This window comes from Panthera leo, chromosome C2 (assembly GCF_018350215.1).
Source record: "Panthera leo isolate Ple1 chromosome C2, P.leo_Ple1_pat1.1, whole genome shotgun sequence".
In the NCBI taxonomy this organism is placed as follows: Eukaryota; Metazoa; Chordata; class Mammalia; order Carnivora; family Felidae; genus Panthera; species Panthera leo.
In genome coordinates this window covers 140,399,415-140,425,843 of record NC_056687.1, presented here as the reverse complement: position 1 = coordinate 140,425,843, position 26,429 = coordinate 140,399,415, and the positions used below count along the sequence as shown (strand labels likewise).

Genomic DNA, 26,429 nt, shown 5'->3' with positions numbered 1-26,429 from the left:
CAACATAAATAATGTTTTTATGACAACTACATTTTCCAAAGAAAAAAATCACTGAGAAGAGTGGTATTGTTTTACATTTTTGCACATCTCTTTAATGTCTTGCCTGAAAGAAATCAACTAGATTCTTGTATCTGCTTCTGATTTCATTCTGTTGTGCCTCTCTTTCTTTGTGAAGGATATGAAGAAAATCAACCTTTAAGCAGTTATGTAGTTGGGAAAGGGACCGGTATTTTAATCGCCTTTTCTGATAACCAAAAATTCTGCTTTGATAGTATACCAAAATTCAACGAGTGGTAGTTTCTAAATAGGCAGTTGAAATGTGGAATCTAAACCCATATCACTGAACTTTTTGTACTTCGTTACATTAAAATCTATTCATTTATCTTGCACTTTGAGTGGGTCTTTTCCCCATTCATGGTCTTGTAACATCATGCGCTGACCATTTAGAAAAGAGTTGTTCGATGAGTAATGCACATCTTGCAGTGGTAGCTACGTTTTGTTGTACGATGTTCAAGATTTTATTTACTACGTCTCCACTGATCTCAGAGAAGTCTTTAGATTTTAGGGATCTGTCAAGCCCTCAGTGGTGGTTATAAGTTTTCCAAAATTCTAATTTTCATTTGAAAGCATGAAATTTTATCATTAACAAAAAAAACTGTCAGTCATTTTCTTTGAAGTAGCAGACTCTTCATCACCGTTGAGAAAAAAGTCGGCCGAACACCCATAATAACCATAATTTGCCTCTTCTTCTTTCAAGAAAAAATGATATTCTATGAAGAAAGCACGTAGTTCAGTTCACAACTCAGTGATCATACTTTCATATGCAACAGAAGTGCTATATTCACACTATTTTGTCACTCTGTATTTTATTTAAAAAGTGCCCAAGTGTTGAGATTTAATTAATTCACTTTTATTGCCCCATTAAGGACACTCTTGAGTGAAGCCGGCTTGTTTGGTTTTGGTAAGCCTGGAGCGTGAATGCTATGGAAGGCACAGTGGCTACTCGTGCATTTGACCCCGCTGCCTTGATCCAGGCCAGGTTGCCAGTTTCATCCGCCACTGGTTTTGCACCTTCAGTGCAAGTAGCAACATGGTGGAGAAGACAAACAAGTTTAAAACTTCACATAAATAATTCCATTCTATATGTATCCTTTGACCAAGATTTGTTACGTGTAACATTATGCCTTTATGTTTTTGAGATAGATGTAGGTTGATACATATAGATCTAGTTCATATATTTTACTGCTGTATTGTATTTCTCTCTTTATTCCTCTATTGATAGATATTTAGAGATTTCCAACTTTTACTATTGTGAAAGAGTCACTCTAGGTTGTGTTCCATGATGTGGACTTTCCAGGTCTAAAAGTAGGCATATACTGAGTTCTCTGTATCTAGATTGCCAAATTGTTTTTAACATGGCCTTATCAATTTACAACCTAGTATGATTCTTAACTGGTACTCTCTTTCTAGGGGCAGTTTGGCAATGTGTGTCGAATACTCTAAGGGAAGACAATCTTTGAACCAGAAATTCCAATTCTAAAAATTGACCATGAAGGTCATTTGTCCAGGAATGGGTACAAAGACTTTTTGTTGACAAGAGTTGTTTATGAGTATTTATAAAGTAGAAAATCTAGAATCTTCTAGATATTTAATAACAGGTGACAAGTTAAAAATATACTGTGGTTATCTCTTCATGGATATTATGTAATCCTTTTTTATCCTAATTTTATTTAATCAATATATGTTATTTTATATAACTATTTATCAAAATGGGTGATGGAAGTACAGGTAATTTTTTCTTTTCTTCTTTGTGTGTATTTTTTTTTAAAATTAGCTTGTGTTATTGAGAATATTTTATTACAGAAGGAAAGAAAGAGGGGAGGGAGGACAGACAGATGGATTAGAGCATGTATTGTGAAACCTCATCCCAAACTAAGTTTCAAGTGAGGCCAAAAAAGTAGAACAGTAGATCACATCTGACACAGCATAGGGGTGGTTTTTTAAAGCCTCCTGCAACCCCCAGAGATTTTGATTCGGTGGGTCTGAGGATCACTGCATCCCTGAAACGCATAAACCTCACACCTTAAGAAATACTAATTCAGAAACCGTAGCTAATTCCATCTGACTTGCCTACATTGATGAAAAATAAGGAGTCTTGTCATTTTTAATATTTGGCAGGCAAAAGAGACAAGCAATGGCTGGGGGAAGTTCTGGTGGTGCCTCTCCTCTCGGAGGCGGGAAGCTGAAGGCAGGAGCCTCTGCAACCGCATCCTGGGGCAGGAAGGAGCTCTCTTTCCTGCAGAGCTGCCTCAGACTTTGCTTTCTTCTCCTTGGCATAGGCAGCCTGCCCTGAAGCAGACAAGGTCAAGTCTGCAGGTGGTGGCTCCAGGTGTTCCTCCTCACTTCTTTCCCATCCCTCCTTCCTCTGTTCTCTGGCATTTGGGTCACTTCCTCTGCAAATCTGAGCATCAGAATCTTTGGGTGAGCTTGCTAAGACACTTATTCCCGGCCCCCACTCCAGAGCTTCGGATGCCATAGATTGCATTTGTAATAAGCTCGCAGGTGATAAAGCTTCTGGCCCATGGACTACGCTGAGATACAGACCAGAAATAGACTCACGGAGAGAGCCAGCCAGAGACTCGGGGGCTGAACAATCAATTGTTATTCATTAGAATTCCCGTCACATGGCCATTTAGAAATGCAGATGTGGAGGCAGTAGTAGTAACAGCATTAGTAGGGGGAGTGGTAATGAGAATAGCAACAGTAATAATAGAAATAGGAATCATGGGAAGATTAATAATGAAATCACACAAATAACTGAGGGCCATTTTTATTCCCATGTTTTGATGAAAGTCTTGAACATGGTCTCATCCGAACGGAGACAAGATCTCGGATGCAAAAGTGTTATGAAATCACGAATTTAAAAAAATGACTCTTTGGGGCACCTGGGTGGCTCAGTCGGTTAAGCGTCCGATTTCGGCTCAGGTCATGATCTCACGGTTCGTGAGTTCGAGCCCCGGGTCAGGCTCTGTGCTGACAGCTCAGAGCCTGGAGCCTGTTTCGGATTCTGTGTCTCCCTCTCTCTCTGCTCCTCCCCCACTCACGCTCTGTCTTGCTCTCAAAAATAAGTAACATTAAAAACAAAAAAAATTTTTAAATGTCTCTTTAAATTGGATGTGTTACATTTTTAGTGAAAGCAAGGTCTTTAAAAACATGCCAGACCTTATGATCCAGAAAAAGCTGTTTCTTTTCCTCCTGCAGGGTATTATTTATCTTTGGTTAATAGATTCAGCCAAGCCATTTTTATAGCCTCACATGTTATCAAAAAGTGTTTTCGTTTCTCAATCTAACTACTCCCTTTCTCAACTTATTGCATTAAATCTGCCTTTAGCGGCCAAGTATAAACTGAAGTCTAGATAAAAGGGATTTTTTTTTAAACCCCATTTGTGTTTTTCCTTTTTGTGTTAAATTATAAATACAGTAATTGGCGGTTAATGAGATGTAAGTGCTGTAGCCTCAGACTCTTTGGGTTACTCATGTCTCTGCACCATTTTCATCCGGCCCTCATTTTCCACACACCAGACCTATAATTATGCCAAAATTTATCCAAGCCAGAGAATATTTTGTTTTTTCCTGTTGCTACCTACAGTCCGTAAAGTTATGGAAAACGTTGGGCATGCAAAACTAATTTTAATCCCCCCAGTAAAAATTCTGAGGGGCAATTCAATAAGATATAATTAAAGGTGTGTGAATCATAGATTGCAGAGATCACTGAGGCACCCAGAAAGCATCTGATCTAGCTGTTTGGCTTTAGTATCAACCCCATTTTGCAGATGAATTAGCCAAGGCTCACAGAAGTAAAATATATGTGCAGCTGGGATTTGAACTAGAGATCTATCTGGCCCTAATACCTGTGCCTTGTCGGGGAGGGTGGCCGGGGGTGGGGGGGTTGTGGTTGGCAGGTGTCTTTTACCTCTCTGGACAGTTTTTTTTATTGCATCATGCGGTTGCCAGCCTACCTTGAACTCTTTCATCACATGGTTGAATTTTTTTCATAAGCTTTTAAAGCTCCCTTTATATTTGATTTGTACAGTATCTTTTAACGACAGTGTCCTTGCAACAGATATTTTGATGTACTAAATTTACACATGCACCTGAGTGAGGAAGACACATGCATCATGTTTTGTATTAAACAGACTCCAGGTCTCATGTTTACGTTGAAAATGTCAGTCTTTGTTTCCACTCAAGTGCTAATCTTTCTAAAAATGTCCCTCATGTTGAAGGACATCCAAAAGGCAGTAACTTATTAGAACCTTGGGTTCAGATTACAAATGGGTTTGGCTAGCTCAGTGTTAAAGTTCAAATTATCTCAGAATTATTTTAAATATTTGTACAGGAACACTGATTAGTTTACTAACGTGTTGCCTCATAACCATCCACTAATAACCACCTTGGTCTGTGATCGTTAACTCCAAGGGCTCAAGTGAGCTCTCGGCAAAGGTAATTTGCTTCAGTGTCTGAAGCTGTCATATGATGTCTTTTTCCTAGGACGTGGAAGAGTTGACGCAGAAAAGGAATTTGAAACGGAGTTTCAGACCGCATCTTATTATTTGCACAGAAGAGTTGAAAAGGAAGTTCTGATGAGGTAATGTCCTTCCCTCTGTGCCCCCTTTTTGTAGTGTTTCCTAATTATTTACATTTAAACTGGAGACTGGCAACCTGGTGTAGGGGAAAGAATGTCTGTGTGCGAGTCAGGACACCTGGGATTTGGTGCTGGCTCTGTTGTGCAACTCATGACCTTAGACAAGTCATTTTGCTTCTCTGGGTGTTGGTTTCTATAAATGAGAAAGTGACACAAGGTCATTCCTAAGCTGTAGGGTCTGTACATATGTGCATTCTGCCAAAAGAAGCTAAATTAGCCAGAAGACAACAGACGTGTATAGATCTCTCTGTTTCTAGCCTTTGGCCAGGCTGGCTGCATGGACAGCAACCTGTGCTTGCTTTAGTTACGGTCTTGCTGTTACCATCTTGAAATTCTTCACAATTTTTGAACAAGAGCCCTGCATTTTCATTTTATTCAGGACCAAATTGTGTAACAGTGTCCTGCCTTTTGACAATACATTCCTTATCATTGTGTCGATCAGCTGAAAAAAGGAGTCATAACTTCAAATTGGTCACTTTTGCCACCGTTGTACCTTTTGGGTAGACCGAGGGGAGCAAAATGTTGACAAAAAATGTATCTGTGAAATTTTTTCGTTATTTTCAATGACCTGAGTTTTTGATGTCTACATTTTCCTTTTGCCCTACCTTGTCGTGAGGAGGGACATTATGCTCTTACGGGTGGCTCTTGGAAGCTCTGATTTCCTCTCACTTCACAGGTAAACTGTGCATGCAGGCTTCTGTGACTCATATTTTGGAATCTTTGTAGTGTTCAATCCCATTTTTTTAACAGATAAGGGTTAATCACTGGTATTCATCACTAGGCATTTCCAGTCTCTCCACCCAGCATCCTTTTTGCCACTGCTCCATAATCAGTTGTAGTACAATACAGAGGGTGATACTTGTGGCTTTGAATCATCATTTTGTTGTCAGTTGTTATGTTTCTGGAGAAGCTACAATTACAATAGCATGACAGACAATTACAATAGCGTGACAGAGAGATGACTTCTCCACCAGCAACTTGCTTTGTTTGGACCAAATGAGCTCCTCTTCACCTTTACAGATAGAATGGCCACCCCCAATGCTGCGAGGTCAATTCCATATGAAAGGAGACTTGTCAAATGCGCTAAAATTAAAATGCACATTCATGTGGGGGCCAACTTCATTGTGCCGGCTAACACTGATAAAAAATTACCCTGGGATTGCAAGGAATATATGCTCTCTTGGTTTACTCATTATTGCATGCCAAAGTATGAAAGAGCAAAAGAGAGGAAAGTGTTTCTGTGTACCCACTGATGGCTGGCTGTGGTTTTACATTATGAGTCTACTTTCAGATACGTAGAACAAATCTCTAAGCGATGAAATGACCAATTTACATATCACATCCCAGATAATAAATTGCTTTGATGGGTCCTCGAGTCTCCTTTTTCAAAGCATCAAAAATGCCAAACCAATCCTCAAACACTGTTCTTTTCTTTTACAGATCCAGTGTTCATAATCTCCCCCAAATGCTCTTTTTGCCCTCAATAAATTCTACTTACTTAAAACTTGATGACAGCTTTTAATTATATTAACCGTGTCTAAATGTTTAAAAATATCCAGTTTTTCCTTCATAAAACTGAATGTAAGTGACTGTATGTTGCTTTCTTTTTTCTTTTTTTCAAGTTTTTATTTAAATTGCAAGGAGTTCACATATGCTGTAATATTAGTTTCAGGTGCACAATATAGTGATTCAACATTTTCATACATCACCCGGAGCTCATCATGACCTATGTTGAATTCTCTAATTGCTGCTCTGTCTCCTGACTTCTAGATTGGGGAATGTGTCATTTTTATTTTTTAAATGATATAAATTAGTGTTTTGATTCATACTTCTGCTTAAGAATAGTAAAGAACCAATTGATACATTTTTTAAAATTTTTTTTACATTTATTTATTTTTGAGAGACAGAGTGAGACAAAGTGAGAGTGGAGGAGGGGCAGAGAGAGAGGGAGACACAGGATCAGAAGCCGGCTCCAGGCTCTGAGCTGTCAGCACAGAGCCCGACGCTGGGCTCAAACCCACAGACCATGAGATCATGACCTGAGCCAAAGTTGGACCCTCAACCGACTGAGCCACCCAGGCGCCCCCAATTGATACATTTTTAAAGGGAATGCAATTGGTCATTCAACAGTACTGATAACAAGCAAAACAGCAGCCTCAGCTTCTATTTATAAGTTCCTTCTATCCAATTCAATGAACTATTCTAGCAATAAATTAGCAGTTTTGAAACTGTGGGATTTTTGATGAAAAGAACCAAAGTGAAACTCCTCAAGTAATGAGGTAAATGGTTTAGTTCCATGCATCTTATTTCAGAATACCTTTTTTGAACCCTGCTTTACAAAGATTCCAAAATAAGAGCCATAGAAAACGAAACATACAGTTTACCTACGAAGAAAAAGAAAATCAGAAATTCGAGCACCCATTGAGTAGAGTATAATGTCCATCCTCGGTGACTTCCAGGAGATGAGGGCACCCACTCAGTGTCTTCTTATAAAAGTTGGTCTCTTCTGGAGAGTGACCCAAAAATGCATTAGCATCATACTATAATGTGTACAATTCAGTGGTTTTTAGTACATACACAGAGCTGTGCCCCCATCACCACAGTCAATTTTACAACATTTCTATCACCTCAAAAAGAAATCCATTAGCATGGATTTCTCCCCCACTCCTACCCCAGCCCTAGGCCACCACTAATCTGCTTTCTGTCTCTATACACCTGCCTAAACTAGACATTTCATGAAAATGGATCATATAATCTATGGCCTTTTGTGAGTGACTTCAATCTCTTGCATCATATTTTTGGGGTTCATACATATTCTATTCATACATACATGTGTCAGGACTTCATTCATTTGCATTGCCAAATAATGTTCCATGGCATGGATAATAACCTCTTTTGCTTATCCATTCACCAGTTGGTAGATATTTGGGTTGTTCTGAATTTGGGCCGTTATGAATAATGCTGCCACAAACATTTTGCACGAGTGTTTCTGTGCACATATGTTTTCGTTTCTCTTGGATACATATCTAGTAGTAGAATTGTTGAGTTATTTGGTAATTTTCTGTCTAACTTTTAAGGAACTGTCAGACTTTTCCAAAGTAGCTGCACCATTTTCCTTTTGCATCATCAGGTGTAAGCATTCCACTTACTCCACATCCTTGTCGACACTTCTTATCTGTCTTTTTGATGATAGCCATTCTAGTGATTATGAAATAGTATCCCTTTGTGGTTTTGGTTTGCATTTCCCTCATAGCTGAAGAAGTTGAGCATCTTTTCATGTGCTTATTGCCCATTTGTATATTTTCTTGGGAGAAATGTCTGTTTAGATCCTTAGCCATTTTCTAGTTGAGTTACTTGTTTTGTCATTATTGAATTGTAAAAGTTCTGTATATATTCTAGATATGAGTTCTTTATAAGAAATATAATTTACAAATATTTTCTTCCATTCTGTGGGTTGTCTTTTCACTCTCTTGATGGTCTCCACAGAAGCAGAAAGGTTTTTAATTTTGATAAAGCCCAATTTATTGTTACTTTGTTGCCAGTGCTTTTGGAATTCTATCCAAAAGGGCTTTGCATGTATGTTAGCCAACTTGACAAATTATGCTTAAAAAAATGAAATGCAAAAAATGAAAAACAAAACAAAAAAAGGCTTTGCATATCCCAAGGTAATGAAAATTCTCTCCTACATTTACTTCTAAGTGTTTTACAGTTTTAGTTCTTACATTTAAGTCTGTAATCTGCTTTGAGTTAATTTTTCTGTACGGTGTGAAGAAAAGGTCTAAATTTATTCTTTTGTATGTGGATATCCTAGAGTGAATTTTTAAAACAATCTCCTCACTGATAGTGAGTGAACATCTTGCTGAAAGTCAGCTGTGTGATGAACTTCATGGGGCATGCCACATGAGGCATCTATACCAAAAATGAATTGCCAGAGAGTTCCAGCTTCTTTCTGCTCTCCCCCAGGGATCCCATACACTGGTTTAAATTCTTTTTTTTTTTTTTTAATGTTTATTTTTGAGAGAGAGACAGAGATAGAGTGCTAATGGGGGAGGGGCAGAGAGAGAAAGAACACAGAATCCGAAGCAGGTCCCAGGATCTGAGCTGTCAGCACAGAGCCCAATATGGGGCTTGAACTCACAAACTGTGAGATCATGACCTGAACCAAAGTTGGACACTTAACCAGCTGAGCCACCCAGGTGCCCTTACACTGGTTGAAATTCTAAACACACACTTGGAACTACCAAAGAACACATTTACAAAGCCTCTGATCAGTATGCTGAGGTCTCCCTAATGGGTGACAGGGGTGGGGGGATACTCAGAAATTAGATGAAGAGTGATATCAATCACTAAAGGTTTCCAAAGGAGTTGTGTTCACTTTTATTTATTTATTTTTATTTATTTTTTTATTTATGCACTAATACACATACACGCACTTAAACTGCAGTGTGTGACCTATAAGTCAGGAGACGCCTGGCTGAACGCCTTGGTGCTATTGATGATGTCTCATTGCTTTGTGCTCTTACCTATTTGAATGAAAGAAGGAAGCTCCTTGAAACTTAGGAGTCAAACTACTTCCAAGAAGGTTATGCTATTGTCTTATTTGAAAGCACTCGAGAAAACAGCAGAAGGCCCTTGAGTGAAATGTAGTCCAAAGAAAAGGGGAGTGCCACCCATACCCACAGTTCTGTGCTGCTGTGGCAGGCAGGACCAGCAACTAGGGAAACCCCCATCTGTCACACCACCAGACTGAGTCCAAGGTTAGGAACAAGTCAAGTTTTTTCCCTCTCTTCAGCTCTCAAAGTGCTGATTCTTGTACAGGCAGGTTCATCTTCCACAAATAGCCTCTGTGTACTTGTCCAGGAAGGGAACATGAATGACAAGTGTCTTTCTACACTGCTGAGCTTAAAGAAGGCAAGTTAAGTATGCTTTGGGGGATCATATTGAAACTTCCGTCTCTTCCCATAAATCCCCCAGGAAAATATATTTTTATCCCAAGAAGGAAGCAAGGAAAATGGGCATAGGATCTCACAGACCTGGGTCCAAATCCTGACTCTGCTATATACTCTGGGTAATTTTCAGTGAAGTATTTAACTTTTTTGAGCCTCATCTTTCTCTTCTGTGTTATGGGAATATAAAAATATCTATTAATGGCCATCATTGGATAAGCTGGGATAAAAAATGGAAAATCCTGCCTCAAGTCAGGAGTTAGTATCTGTTCGTGCTATTTCCCTTTCAACCCAAAGATATGGTGGACTCCCAGTTTTAAAACTCATTTTGGGGGGCCTTGAACCCAAAGAATTAAAAGGACCATTAGCTAAAATGAAGGTTGGATTTAAAATTCAACATGTCAGATCCCTGTCCTATATCATTCTGTTCCTTCAGTAGTCTGAAAGCTTGGCAAGGTGTAGGACTCCTCCTCATGGGGCCTTCCTGCCACCTGAGGAAAACATCACTACCATCCATGACTTTGGTGATTCATTAGCATTCCAGCAAACTACCCAGCTGTTTGAAACAGCAGGTATTTATTTTCTTTGGTCTCAATATGCAAAGATGAAATGCAGCTGCCTGGTTTTGGAAAAGCTTTCTTGGTCTATGTCCTTTGGTTAGGTTAAGCACTGGAATGTGCTGTGACCTTGGTCTGCACACTAACCTTTCCCCGGTGTCCCTAGAGCTTGTTTGATGCCGATATTTATGGGCCACAAAGCTGAAACTAAGCCTGAGCTTCCCTAAGATGCTTTCTGGGGAGGTTCATTGTTCAGCAGGGGTATTTGTGTGACTGTCAGTAAGAGGGGACGTTTACCATAACACGCGTGTGAGGCCCTGGACAGAGGAAGTTATGATAAGGAGGCGTGGAACCTACGTTGCTTCTTCAAATGACATGGGGTGTGTAATCCTCTCAAGCACTCCCATTGCCTCTGTATGGCAGGCAAAACACTGATCTGTTCTCCCGTGGACCTCCCTGTAATGTCCTAAACATCGTTAGTAAATAACAGGCATGGGAGGACTTTGCCCCAAGAGCAATGCATACATCCAGATACTGTCATCTGTGTTATTTGTATTCCTATGGAATTCAGTTCAGTTGCTTTCTACAGAATTTTCAGAATCCCCTTAATGATGGTATGTCAAAAGTTGAGAACAACGAATTTAAGAACTATAAATGAGTAGGCATGAAAAGAAACAATAATTCAATGAGGAATTTAGCATTTATTTTTACTAGGCCACATTATCATATATGTCCTTTTTAGAAACTGTGTGAATATAAGTAGAGATATTAAAAAGTAGAATAAACTACTTACTCTCCACATCAAGAGAGGAGAACAGAGGTATATATAAATTCCAAGCAGTATACGTTCCAAACCTCAAAATCCTTTTCTGGAATTTGGCCTGGAATATATAAATCTGGACATATAAGTACAAATGTTACTCATATAACTATAAATATGTAAAGCCTAAAGTATTTGATTTTGAAATGCAGTCAGTTATAACTTAAGACACATTTAAATATACTCCATTTCTGCTGGAGTTCAGCACATCCCCTGGAAAAAATGTAGGACTTTACTTTATAATGGGAAAAAGAAACCATGGAGAATAATTTGAGGACGATTTCTGGTTGATAACAACTTTTAACATTTTTTAGATGGAGAAGTCCATAGTGTTACTTTACTGTTTTTGTTTTACTTTATTGTTTTTTAATGTTTATTTATTTTGACAGGGACAGAGAATGTGAGTGGGGGAGGGGCAGAGAGAGAGAGAATCCCAAGAAGGTTCCACACTGTCAGCACAGAGCCCAGCACAGGACTCGATCTCACAAACTCTGAGATCACGACCTGAGCTGAAATCGAGAGTCAGAGCCTTAATCGACTGAGCCACATAGGCGCCCCATAGTGTTACTTTCGGTGAAATCTAGAATTAATTCTCAATTAAATCTAGAGTTTACATTTGGAAAAAAAAAAAAATTAGCTAAACCTTCAATAAATTCAACAATAGCAAAGCATTATGTAATTTCCCCAGATATGGAGGAAATAAAAAAGGGCTTCCAGTTTAAACAAAATATTGTGCATGGTTGTAAGGAGCAAAAGAAAAGTGCTTTGGAAATGGCAACGTACTCGGCAGGCTACCAGGAGGGGGGCCTTAGAGTAGGGCGGTAAGGAGACTGGCTTTGCAGCCAGATTGCATGTGTCCCAAATCTTGTACAAATTCTCTGCACCCCAGTATCCACATCTGTAAAATAGGGATCATAATAATTCCTATTACTGCTATGAAGAGAAATCAGCACATGTAAAATTCTCAGGACAATGTCCGGCATATAGAAAGTGCTCCGCTAATGTTGGTAATGATGATGGGGAGATGATGATGCGAGTGTTTTTGGGGGGGGGGGGGGGATGAGAGTACAAGAGGAGGAAGTATTTGTTTTTGAAAATGAGGGAATAACCAGCTAACCCAAGCTGCTTAAAGAGGAGTGGATTGAATACTAGAAACTAATTAGGTTTGGAATTAGAATGGAAAGGGATACCCAGTTCATAAGTACATATTCTAAGCTGAGACAATTGTCTTTCTTGACACTCGCAGAAATATTATTAGCAGCACTTAATTTAAAAGTGAAACATTTTGAGCAGTTATTGCACATATATCAAGGAGCCACAAAATTACAGTTTAAAAACAAAGTTTAACAAGAATGTAATAGTAAGTATCACAGACATTATGAAATGATGATGTGGGATAATAAACGTTTTTATTGCCACAAATACGGGATGACGGCATTATTCAAGAACAGTAGAAAAAAATAGCCTGACTCCAGAGAGAGGGACATCTCTCCACCAGACCTTTTTCCAGAGCAAAGCTGTATTTATTCTTTATGCTTTTGACCGAATTTTGCCGCCCATTTTCTGAAAGAATGGCCCCAAATTCTATACTGGAGAGCCAGGACCACCTAAGCCTTACCTTTTGATGGCTGTGACCCATGTCCCTGAGCGGTGCCATTGCCCTCCCGCCCAAGAAGCTTCTCAAGGCCATCCAGCTCTGCCCACTCACCTCCCCACTTGCTTGCTTCATGGCTTCCTCTGCCTGGCTGAGCAGCATGCCAGAACTCTGCCTTGGATGCCCCTTCCCTCCTCTCTGCCACTGACACAGGCTGGGCAAAATGGCCCCCAAAGACATCCATCTCTGCTTCTCTACCAGCTGAGGGAACTTGTCTGTGGGCTATTTCAGATCCGCCAAAATTATTCCAGCAACACTTGGCAAAAGCCCAGGCTGTGAGATTTTCAGGCTAAAAATGGAGAATCGGGGCCAATATTCTTACTCTAATTTTCTTAATTCCAAGAGTTTAAAAATAAAAAAATATATATGTGTGTATTCGGTAAAAGGATTGGGAAGCAGCTGGGCAGCTTGGCTGAGAGGCTGGATAAAGACAGAGCAGCTGTGTTGGTCTTAAGCCTGAGCTGGCTGTGTAACCCTTGATTTCTTTGAACTCTGGGCCTGAGGATTCAGAGCCGTAAAACAAAGCTAACAAGTGTTGAGCTATCTGATTTCTTGTGAGACATAAAGAGGGGAGTTGATTGTTAAGCAGTTTGCAAATGGAAAGTATTGCAGAAATGCTTATAATAATAAAAGGCTTATTACAGCACTTTCCCAGGTTCTGGGACTACTGTAATGGGAAGGATGGCACACACAAGACCTAACACGTCTATCAAAGAACTGGTGGATGTCTGCAAAAGTAAATACTCTATTATATACGGTGATATCTCATATGCCGATCAACATAACAAGTCTAGCTGGACAGCCGCTCTAGTTTAAGATAAGCAAAGCAAGCCTGGGAGCATTTTAAAGCCATGTATACACAGGTAGATACAGTTAAAGTCTGTTTCAGTGGGAGGGTACGGATGAGGGGTGTGCCATACCCCGTGGTATCGTCACACTACCTTATATAATAAAGTGCCTAGCATTCTATGTGTCATATAGTAACTGACCAATAAGTCATCAGTTCTTTCCCTTTCTCCTAGCATTTTGCCCTCAGTGGGAGATGACTTGGGGAGAGGGTCATGGGAAGTTTTGAGTGCCAAGGGCACACAGTCTAAACAAAATCAGGTTTGCTATACAAACGTAGTCTCGGGACGATGTTTGCTGTCCCTTCCTTCCTACGAGATTGTCACCCTATGTCATGCCTATGAAGATGTTTTTGACCTGTCATTAGTTACCTTTCATTCAGTGAGTGCTATAAAAATCCCTGTTGATTCAACTACATCCGTGATGGACACTGACAGTGTTCGAAGGTTGTGATTCCCTTTAGTGAACACCGCTGAACAGATTCTTACTTGTTGAGTATTGCTTATTGCTTCAGCGATCTTTATAAACACTGCCAAAAGCCTTGAATCTTCTCTCAGTTGAGTGTATCTTTGGGGTTGTTTTGGATGTTAAAGCTAACCTTTTGGCGGAGAGTGAGTGAACAAGGAAAGGGGAATTGAGGTAGGAAGCAGTTTGCAGAAAGATCCTTGGAAAAGAAACCTTTCTCGCCCTGCGTTACATTTTGCATTCCATTAGAGACAACGGATTGAAAACAAAGCACAAATCTGGCTGAGAACCTGAAAGGCAAGTTTCAGCAGGAGTGAATTTTTAACAGCCTCAAAGAGGGGGTTAAAATGAAATTCTGACAACCTTAACTACACTTTTTCTCCAAGTATTGCTATAATGATAAAAGGTGAAATGTCAGCAGTCACCTATTATTCTGTCGAACAGCACTTGATAATTTTTCCTCTGTGGGAGCACTTGCCCTTTTATAGTGTTGACTCTGCATTTTGACTGACTGCCCAAAGATCACAATTACTTAAGCCGTTTACCTGCACTTGGGCAGCACAGCCAGGACCGGTTCTGCATAGCCAGATCCTCTGGGGGTTTCCTGTTGGTGGCTTCAGATAAACAAATGAGGCCTGTGATGTGGGCTATTTACTGCCCCTGGTTCTTAAACCACTTCAATAACCTGTCTTCCTCCTTAAGCTTTGGAAACACACTGATGGTCATGTTTTCTGAAGAGGAGAGCCCAACTTCTTTCTGTGTGTCAGGAAAATATCTTCATACATCAAAGCGACACAGAGGCTCCTTTAGAATATTCTAGAAAAGTAGACACTGCCTTACCACAAAGTGGTGAAGGGGTCTTCTATTTAATTCTGTTTGTGTAACATGCATCCTTTGAACAACTGCTGTGTTCACCAACCTGGGGCATCTGCTGGGGGAAAGCTACCAAGATGACAATTACACAGACCCAGCCTGCAAAGAGGCTTATATTTTGTAGGAAAAGCCAGATGAAAGATATACATTATTGAGGTAAGTAGGCTGACCAAGCAGGTAGCCTACCTTGAGCTTAGAAACTGGAATATTAGAGTTGGTTATGACCCATCAAACTCAAATGCCTTTGGGGCTAAACAGGTAAAAGAAATGAATGAAGGATGCCCGTAAGGACCGTAGCACAGTGGAGGATGTGAGCACCATTTAAATGGAACACCATCCCTCAGTTAGAGCTGTCAGTGCCATGCAAGTGCTGGCCCATTATCACCAGGCTTTCAGCTTTTTCAAAACTTTTTTTTTTAACGTTGACAAGTACTTCACCAGGTCTAACTCCTGAAAGGGTACATACAAAAAGAATTCTAAGAACCAAATGTGGCCTATAGGCCGGTAGTTTTTTTCCCTCTGGGTTATGGCATGTGCTGTTATAAAATTCCATCTCATTTTCATTGTCATTGGTTGTCACAGGTTAGGTTGCCTGGGAAGCTGATTCTGAAACAGAATTCAGCCAGGAGGTGGTTTATTGGGGAGTGTTCTTGAGATCAACACCTTTAGTGGGAAAGAGAAGGAAGTAGCTCTGGAGAGAGAGAAGTTGAGCTGCCATGCAGTCTCAATGGAGGTCTTGGCCAATCTCAAAAAGGCTAAAACTGGATGATCCCTCAGAGTTGCTCCACGTTGATTGAGGGGACAGGGTCTTTATACCCAGCATGGACCAGTCGTTGGATGTGGGGTGCTTTGGGAAGGGGTGTGACTTTGAATGATGGCCTCTTCTTGACTAAAGAAATATCCATCAGGACCAGCAGCACTCCAAGTAGCTGGGGAATCAGCCCTTCTTCTCTGAAGGGGGATCTGGATGCTGCATCACAGCAGCCATAAGAGGGGTAGGTAGATTTTTCTACATGGGCTGTGTTGTCCCTGAAAATGAGGGGCAAAGTCTCAATCATCTTTGAACTTATCTGACACCATGCCCTAGAGAAGAGAGATGATCTCATATGCATCATTTGCCCCCATTCCCTCTTTTTCGTCCCCACTTCTTGCTGGCCTGTGTACCTCCTACAGAAGCTATTGGAACAGAATTCCTAACCCCCCTGAGGAATTCCTAGCCCCTTGGTTCAACTCAGAGCTGTAATGTTGTGGCCTACAATACATATTGTCGGCATTTGTAAAGATAAAGATTCAACCTAAGTATATGGAGATGTAATGAAATGTAATGATTCACTCATATTTACAACATATGCTTTCTGATAGCCTACTGTGTGCCAGGCACTGAGCTACCCACTTTGAACAAAATATATTCTCTGCATGCAAGCAGTTTGGTATTTGGTTGGCAATGCAGGTGCATAGGTGCTGTCACAGGGCAGGTCGCAACAGTTGTCTTGGAAAGCCACTTGGATTAAAACCTGTAGTTAGAAACAATTATAATTATCTTGGTGAACAATAATTCACCAAGGCAATGCCAGTTGGGCCAGAGAGTGTCAGATTATAAAATGCGTTAAGAAGATAGTCTCTGCAAGATTTGGTGAATATTATTAGCAAAAATGTAGAGTGAGGAAGTGAGGACCCTAACACCTTGTCCAGGTTGCAGGCTTATACATGATTGTAGAATGGGAAGGTGGAATGAATGATGGGATAACTAGAAAGAAAAATCCAAAGCACAAGGTATAAGCTACCGATAAGATGTAGTTTAGTGCTTAATAACTGTTTATGGAATTTATTCCTCCTTGTGAAGTAAGGCATGCAGACATTAATAACTCTTACATCTGTCATATTTTGATAACTATAATTAGAGCCATGGACAGTGCACTATGGAAAGACTAAGGGGAAGAAGGCATTAACTCCAAATGATGAGATGGGAAGATCTTCTGGAAGTAGGCTAATGACGATGATGATAACAATAGCTAATATGAATCATTGTTAAGTACTGAGGACTGTGTTAAGTGCCTTTTATGTCTTAACTCATTTAGTCCTTTCCGCAATCCTATAATATCGACACTATTACCATCCTCTCTGTATAGAGGTGAATAAACTGAGACTCTCAGAAACATGAAACAATTTACCCGAGATTTGATGAGAAGAAAGTGGTGGCCCTGGAATTTGAACTCGGGTTATCTGAAGCCAAAGTCTGCTGTCTTGTCACAAAATTAGACTGTCTCCCACTTGAAATGGACCTGGAAATAAACATGGGAGAGCAGAGCATTCCAACTGAAGGGAACTGTTTTTCAAAGGTCTGATGATACTTCAAGTTGAGGGGTGGGGAGGGGAGAAATGCATGAGGTATGACCAAACGTGAGATACAGGGCTGGGAGCATGGTTTGAAGTTTAAGTTCAGGAAATTAGATGAAATTGTGTTGCTCAGTGGCCTTAAATACCAAACTGAGGAGTTAGGGTTGTGGGAGGGGAAGTGGTAAGATCTGCATTCAGAAACAATAACCCTGTGAAGGGGTGGACAGACACATGGACATACTGGAGGCAGTGCTACAGAGAAGGCCCCTGAATATTGTCTAGGCACTTTGTACGCAGGACGAGGACAGGGCCAGTAGAAGGAATGGAGGGAAGAAATGGGAAGGTAGGAGGTGGGAAACAAAGGGTTTGGGGAGTGCAATGGCTCAGGTTTTGAGTTTATGACGTCGGGAACACAGGATGAACATAAAGTTGGGTGCAGAGAGAACATGAGCTCACTTTCGGGTTGTAAGAATGGAAGTTCGGGCCTCAAGAGAGAGGCTCTGTCTAGCAGAGAATTGGGAACCCCCCCCCTTAGAGGTTCTGATGGACCCTGGAGCTTAGATAGGGGCTGAGGTTAAAGAAAAGGCATCTAGGCTGAGAAGTCTGAAAGTCTACATTTAAAGAGAGGGCGAAGGAAGATGATTTTTAAAAAGTCATAGTGTACATCATATGATTAAATAAGTGAGCGCTCCTGTAGCCACAGGCTGTGAAAGAAATATGTGAAGTTGTAATTTTAGGGTAAGAGTTAATATTTGAGATTGGGTAAAATGTTTCAGGAGAAAGGTGAGATTAACACATGATGATTTGTTGTGAAATTTCCTAGAAGCTCAGTAGGCCAGTTCCATGTGGGAACACAGCCCTGACTTCCCATGGAGGGTGGTGAGGTCGGGTTGTCCCAATGTCTCAATTGTTTGTTGGCTACTCAGTACACATATCTCCTATTAAACCATCATATGATGCTATTGAATTCTGACTTTAGAATAAGTGTAGATTATTCCTTTTATTCTAATGACAACGTAATTTCCGGATCCATTTTTATGATATATAGTTCAAAATTCCCAACATTTAAAGGTACTTTATGTTAGATATAACAGGAAGGAGCAATCCCCCAGTATTTGAAGAGTGTGACAATACAACCAGCCCATCTCTGCTCTTCCAGTACATACAAATGCTTTGTGTGTGTGTGTGTGTGTGTGTGTGTGTGTGTGTGTGTAAAAATTATGGTGTATTTTATTTTTGTCTGGGAATCATCTGGCAGTTTGGGTGCTCCCCTAGACACAAGTGAGAATGTCAAAGCCAAGAGTGGAAAGAAATTTCTGTTGCAGAAATTTTCAACATAGTTTATTCTCCCAAATAGCAGGCTTGTGGCCAGTTGTCTTTCCCTAATTATTAATAAAAATTCAGCATTTCAAACTAGATTCTCATTCTCCAGCAGTTATTAATAGAGCTCCATCTTTAGGACATCTGCAAGACATCATTTATAACAGAATTCTTGACATACCATAAAATTCCTATGTCTAATAGGAATTTAAGGTCTACTTAAAAATGACAATCAGGTTGTGCCATTTTTCTTGGTAAAAAATTTCTCTTCCCCAATGAAGCCTTACAGAAAAAATTATGCCTTTACTTAAATTTTATTTTAATCAAGGTATTACATTTATGCAATCATAAATCATATCAGTCACAAATCATAAATGTATGGCTCAATGAATTTTTACATATGTATATACCTGTGAAGCCACCAGCCACATCAAGTTATAGAACATTTCCAGCACCCAGGAGGCTCCCTCTCTCATTCCTCCTCACTGTCAATCTCATGCCGCAAAGGTAACCTCTATTGTGACTAACCTCTAATGGTCTGTGATGCATAGGTTTTAAGTGTAATACTTACACATCAATACATTCTGAACCATAGTTATTGGAGTGTGCTAGAATATTGGGAAGTACTCTTGACTTCTTTCCAGAGGTCACTTGTTTAAGAAGAACTCTTTGTATTCAAGTGAATAATCCTTGGGCTTTTGCAATCAGAAATGGCATACTCTAATTATACTAAGGGTGAATAATACCAACAGTGGAAATTATACTGAGTGAATGATTTTATGAAATTCTGCCCTCTAAAGGAGGTCATAGATTTTCACCCATTTTCACAGAATCAGATCTCTGCTAAATTCTGCTCTCCTTTCACTGTTCCCCTAGGCCTAAGTGTGCTGGTGGATATCATCTGAATGTGACTTCTTTGTACCCATCGAATAAAATTATATAGTATAGTATAGTATAGAATAGAATTGATAATACCTCATAATACTTCATCATATAATCCTTATCTCCAACTCTGGAAGTTCTCCTGGTTATGATAGTTTCCAACACATAAGAATGCAGAATTTGATAAATGACAATTCAAGAACATCCCTCTCATTTAACAATTCGAGAACCCTGGAAACAATGCTAAGTGACCTTTTTTTTCTTTCTGTTCTATGGGCCCTGTTCTGTGATGATATTCTAAGTCCAAACTTGACCAATGTCAGGAAACCTAACTTAAAAGATCTTAGACACATTTCTTCAACTACATCTTGGTGTGGCCCAGGTTGCTGCTGCTGCTGCTGAGATAATCCTCCAGACTAGAAGGCATCTGAGAGAGACTAGCAAGAGGTTACAGAGAAATAAAAGCAAAGAAAGATCTCTTTGATTATTAAGTCCAAAAATTCTTCCCTAAATGTTGAGAATTTGCCTTCTAGAATTGTTGCAGGAGCTGTTAATTCTGTCAAGGGAAGGGAAGGTCAAATTAGGTTAACGAGATTTATTTGTTCTTTAATCAAAAGTAAAGAGAATCTTAATTCCTACACATTGCTCCTTTCTGTGAAAAGACTATGACAATGGTACTTAATTTCCTGGGAGAATTTCCTAACACCTTTAATGAGGGGAAAAAATGAGTGTTTGCATGAGTATGTAAACACACGTAAGAATGCATGTGAGATCTGTTTATGCTTGAAATAGAACTGAATTGAGTTGGCAAGAAAAGGGAATTGTGTTCATATGCAGGTTTCTTAGAGTTACAATTATAGCCCTAGTGACAGGATAACAAGAAACTATTTAATTACCTTTCTAGGCTGCTGAAGACATTTTGAGGATAACCTTGATCTCATGTCATCAACAAAATATGTTATGACATATTTGTTTTTATTCAGTACACTAGTAAAAATGTAAACAAATTCAGATACTTAAAATAAAAGGGGAGTCATTTTTACTTTTTACCCCCATCATTTCCCTTAGTCTCAATCCCTAGATAACAACCATGGTTATTAGTTTCTTCCAGATGTTTTTTAATGCAGCTATAGCATGGATCGATAGATGGGTGGATGGATGGATGGATGGATGGATGGATGGATGGATTAGAGTGATTATTTATCCCATTTCTGAGTCACTTACCTTCTTGAGGATTTAATGATGAACAAAAATAGATACATCACCAACTTTCCTAGAGATTATAGTTCAGCAGAGGGAAATTGATGCTCATTCACACACACACGTAAATGTATGATTATAAGTAAATGCAACGAAAAAGAGTGTGTGAGTTTCTCTGAGGAAGTGACAATTGCACTGGAATCTGAAGGAAGAATAGAACACCGACTTGGATTTAGAGGGAAAGGTTCCAGACAAAAAACCGTTTTTAAAGAGGACCATAGCTTGTTCAAGGAACTGAAGGTGCCTAGGATGGCTGGCAGGTAGACTGAGAAAAAGGGGAAGTGTGTAGTCAGAATCCAGTTAGGAGGCTGTCACAGAAATATAAGGCAAAGAATAAAGGCAACTTGGACTGGTATATGGTTGAAGAAAAAGGGAACCATTTCATGGTCTTTGGGAGAAGACCACCTGATTTAGTAACCAATTGAAAGTACATGGCAAGGAAGAAAGAAACGGATATTCTGTTTCTTTTTCTTTGTTTCTTTGTATATATGGGATTATCCTATTCATTGCTCTGACCTTGCATTTTTTTTCTCAGAATAAATTGTTTTGGAGATTTCTTCCTTCTCTTTTCAATAATGTCTTTTTAAGAAGCTCACTATATTTCATGGTACAAATGTGTCGTAATTCTTTCCACCAGTACCTCATTGATGGACATACAGAGTTTGCTTCTGTTTTTTGTTTCTGTTTTTGTTTTTATTTTAAGGGGGAGTGGGTATTTAAGGCAATAGTGCAATTTAAAATAACATACTGTACATTTCAGTTTCAAGTTTGGGCAAATGTGACCCAATAAATTCCTACCAGTGTTAGCTGCTTGTTTAACAAACAAGGTGGTATATTTAATATTTGATAAAGATTTTCAGATTGCCCTAAAAAAAGATTACAGAATGTTATGCCATTACCAATAATCTGTAAGATTGCTTGGGTCCCCATTCCATTAACAATTTTAACAAAGTTTTTAATTTTTGCCAGTCTGTAGTAAATTCTATAATTTGCCTTCCATTAAAATAAGTTTGAATGCATCTGTGTTATTGGCCATTAGTTCTTATTTTTAATGTGAGCATCTTATTCATAATATTCATATGTCTAATGATTTTTTTATTTGTTCTTGTTTTTTTATTTATTCTTGTTTACTAAAGATATCAAGTCCTTTCTTTAGCAATAGGATGAAATTATATAAAAATATATAATCATTATCATAGAGGCCATAGATACCAAAAAGGCATTTAACAAAATTTATTCACCTTTTTGTGTTTTGAGCTCCTTTGTCTCCCTTTTCTGTTTACTACTATCTTTTCATCTTGTCTTTGCCTCATTCTTTCAGCTCATCCTTTTTAATATCTTCTCAGACGCACAGTATTTGTTGTATATGTTTTTCTTGTTTCTTAAGGCCTTTTGTCTAGAATATATTTTTCATTAGTCTTTGATACCGTTCTCTCCCTTACTCTCTTCTCTTTCCTCTTCTCCTTTCTTCATGTTTTTTTCTTTTTCATATTTGCCATATCATTTGTTTTCATCTTCCTCATATTTAATGTGGAAAGTGCTATCTAGACCATCTTTTTTCAAATATTGTATCCAATGAACATATTTTTCATCTTGTTTTCTCTAAAATCTGTTTCTTTTCTCTAAGAATGTAAGTGTAGGACTGGGTATTACTGGGATTTTACAATTGCTTGAAATTAGAGAAAGATTCAGCTGGGAAACATAGACAGGAATAGTTGATGAATCTGGGCTCTGCTGCTTGTTCTGCAGCTTTATTTAGCATTTTATGCTGGTATTTACTTTTTTAAGAAGGGACATAGTCTTGGGGTGCCTGGGAGTTTGGTTGAGCGTCTGACTCTTGATTTCAGCTCAGGTCATGATCTCCCAGTTTGTGAGTTCAAGCCCTGCATTGGGCTCCATGCTGATGGTGCTGAGCCTGCTTGGGATTCTCTCTCTGCCTCTCCCCCCCCCACCCCCACCTCTCTCTCAAAATAAATAAATAAACAAACAAAAAGGGACATAGTCTTATCCATGGAAACCCTTAGGTGCAGATTATGCTGTAATTTGAAAAGAATATTTGGAGCTTTTGCTTTTGACTGGCAATTCTATGCACTTAATTCCCCAGCTTCAGCTCCCCCTTCCAAAGAGTCTTTTCACCTTAAGTGAGTCAGTGTGATGGTGGTGGGTCAAGACTTCTACTCTAATAGCCCATCCTACAAAAATTTTTTGCAGGCTGCATTGCCTGACCCTTCAGAGTACTGCCTTCGGAATTATGGGGCATTTGTCAGATCCCCCAGATTTGTTCACCTCTCCCAGAACTGCTTTGCTCTCCCAGCACTGCTTTGGAAATAGAATCACTTACTTATGGATCTATCTCTCTTGCCCTAATCATCATCTTTTGATGTTATTTTGCCAGATTGTATCTCTACCTTTGTGTGAATGTTGCTGTTATTTAATGTTTGAAGTTTTTATTCACTTTACCAAATTTTGAAGATGGGAATTTTGGCTGCATGACCTTGGCTATATCTTTTACTCTTTGGGGATCACATTTTGTTATCTGCAAAATGGGAACAAATAATTGCTACCCTTTCCGTTTTTTTAGGATCAAATCAGATAATTTATTAGAAAGTGCTTTGTGATTAACAACAACCTAACAGGCAAGGGGGGGAAAAGGCAGTAAAATAGGAAAGAAAGAAGTAAAACTGTTTCTATTTGCAGGTGACATGACCTTATACATAGAAAACCCATAAAATTCCTTCAAAAAACTACTAACATTAATAAACAAAGTCAGTGAAGTGGCAGAATACAAAATCAATATACAGAAATCAGTTGCTATTCCATACACCAACAACAAAGTATCTGAAAAAGAAATTTTAAAATTCCCATTCACAACAGCATCAAAAAAAAATAAAATCCTTAGAAATAAATTTTACCAAGGAGGTCAAAGATCTGCACACTGCAAACTATAACACACCGATGAAAGAAATGGAAGAAGAAACAAACAAATGGAAAGATATGTTCACAGATCAGAAGTTCATGTTAAAATTTCCATACCACCCAAACATTTTTTACAGGAACAGAAAAGGCAATCCTAAAATTCGTTTGGAACCACAAAGACTCCAAGTAGCCAAAGCAGTCTTGAGAAAGAATAACAAAGCTGGAGGCATCACACTTCCTGATTTCCAACTATACTGCAAAGCTGTAGAAATCAGAACAGTATGGTGCTGGCATAAAACAGACATGCAGATCAGTGGAACAAAATTGATAGTCCAGAAATAAATCCATGTATACATGGTCAACTAGTATTTGGCAATGGAGTCAGGAATATTCAATGGGGAAAAAGATGGTCTCTTCAATAAATGGTGCAGGGAAAACTGGATATCCCCGTGCAAAAGAGTGAAACTGGACCCCATACACAAAAGTTACTCAAAATAGATTAAAGACTCAAATGTAAGACAAGAAACTGGAAAAGTGCCTGAAGAAAACACAGAAGGAAGTCTGCTTAATATTAGCTTGGCAATGATTTTTTTGGACATCACCAAAAGCCAAAACAAGTGGGACTGCGTTGAACTAAAAAGCTTCTGTACAGCAAAAGATAATGAAGACACCCTACGGAATGGTAGAAAATATTTGCAAATTATATGTCAGATACAGAGTTAATATCCAAAATATTCATACAATTCAAAAACAAAAACAAAAACAAAAAACAAATAGTCCAATTAAGAAATGGGCAGGGATGCCTAGGTGGCTCAGTCAGTTAAACATCTGACTTCGGCTCAGGTCATGATCACACGGTTTGTGGGTTCGAGCCCCACGTGGGGGCTCTGTGCTGACTGCTCAGAGCCTGGAACCTGCTTTGGATTCTGTGTCTCCCTCTTTCTCTGTCCCTCCTCCACTCACACTCTGTCTCTCTCTGTCTTTCAAAAATGAAGATTAGAAAAAAAAATTTTTAATGGGCAAAGGACCTGAATAGATATTTTTGCTAAGAAGATATACAAATGGCCAATAGGTACGTGAAAAGGTGCTCAACATCACTGATCATCAGGCAAATAAAAACCAAAACCATGATAAAATACCACTTTATACCTGTTAGAATAGCTATTATCAAAAAGACAAGAAGTAAGTATTGGAGAGAATATAGAGAAAGGGAATACTGACGCACCATTGGTAAGAATGGTATACACGTTATAAAAAATAGTATGAAGGTTCCTCAGAAAATTGAAAATAGAACTATCATCTGATCCAGCAATCCCACTTCTGGGTGTATATCCGAAGGAAATGAAATCACTACCTTAAAGAGGTATTTGTACCCCCACGTTCATATGTTCAGTGCAGCATTATGTTTAATAGCCAACACATGGAAACAATATAAGTGTCTATCAATGGATGAATGGATAAAGAAAAAGTTTGTACGCACAACACACACACACACACACACACACACACACACAGCAATATTATTCAGCCATTAAAAAAAAAAGGGGGGGAATCCTGCCATTTATGGCAACATGGGTGAAACTTGAGGGTATTATCCTAGGTGGAATAAGACAGAGAACGACAAACACTGTATAATCTCACTTATATCTGGAATCTAAAAGAAAATAAACTCATAGGAACAGAGTAGATTCAAGGTTTCCAGGAGCAGGATTTGGAGGAAATGGGTGAAGGTGGTCAAAGGGTACACACTTCCAGTTATAAGGTCATTAGTTCTGGGGGTGTAACATAGAACATGGTGACTATAATTAACAGTACTGTTTTATATACTTCAAAGTTTCTAAGGGAATAGATCTTAAAATTCTTACCACAAACTTAAAAAAAAAAGTAACCGTGTGAAGTGATGGATGTGTTAGCTAATACACACATGTGAAATCATCACATTGTATACCTTAAACTTACACAATTTTGTGTTACTTATAGCTCAGTAAAGCTGAAAAATAGAAAAAAAAAATGGTGTTTCATGAGATGTAAAATTCTTTAAAGGTGTAAATTATTCTTACCACTGTTTGCTTAGATGGGACACACACAGACAAAAGTAAAGATTAGGATGATATACTCTGAGCACTAAAGTGATAGAGTATGTGTTTATAGGAAGGTATGGTTAAGCATGTAGGGCTGGAAAGTAAAATGGACTCGAAAGAAATAGGAACTCTGTGATGGAGAGGAGTAGGGAGGGTACAAAGAAATGGGGGATGTTGAGATGCCACCAAGTTCTCTCAGTATGTTGAGAGACCACCAGTACCACAATTTCATTGAAATAGCAGGGTCATAGACCAGAGTAGGAGGGGACAAATGCAGAGTTAGGGAGGAGTCACTTCACAAAGACTTGGCTGAGAAACCTGGGCATTATTCTGAGTGCGGTATCAAACATGGGTTTGGTTTTTAAAACCTTAGCAGGAATGGGGCGCTTGGGTACCTCAGTCGGTTAAGCATCCGACTTTGGCTCAGCTCAGGATCTCACGGTTCGTGAGTTCAAGCCCCGTGTCTGGCTTCTGTGCTGACCGCTCAGAGCCAGGAGCCTACTTCTGATTCTGTGTCTCCCTCTCTCTCTGCCTCTCCCCCACTCCCACTCTGTCTCTTTCTCTCTCTCTCAAAGATAAACAAACATTTAAAATTTTTTTGAAAAATAAATAAAACCTTAGCAGGAAGCTTACACTTTATGTTTAAGGATTATGTGGCATTGGTATGCAGGAAAAACGAATATGAAGAGAAAGCACATGAGGAAGTCCATTAGTGTGCCCAGAACAATCAAGTTTAAACTTGTTGTAGCGGAATAATTACTAATAGTGGC

The 26,429-nt window shown here is 39.1% G+C and overlaps 1 protein-coding gene across 1 annotated transcript in view; it reads left to right on the top strand.

Annotated features, from left to right (window-relative positions):
- The window catches only part of THRB (thyroid hormone receptor beta), a 336,813-nt gene that overhangs the window by 45,262 nt on the left and 265,122 nt on the right, over window positions 1–26,429 (top strand). Inside the window, exon 2 of the mRNA XM_042903309.1 lies at window positions 4,549–4,645. The gene's annotated coding sequence lies outside the window, so the exon portion shown is untranslated. The remainder of the gene's footprint in view (window positions 1–4,548; window positions 4,646–26,429) is intronic.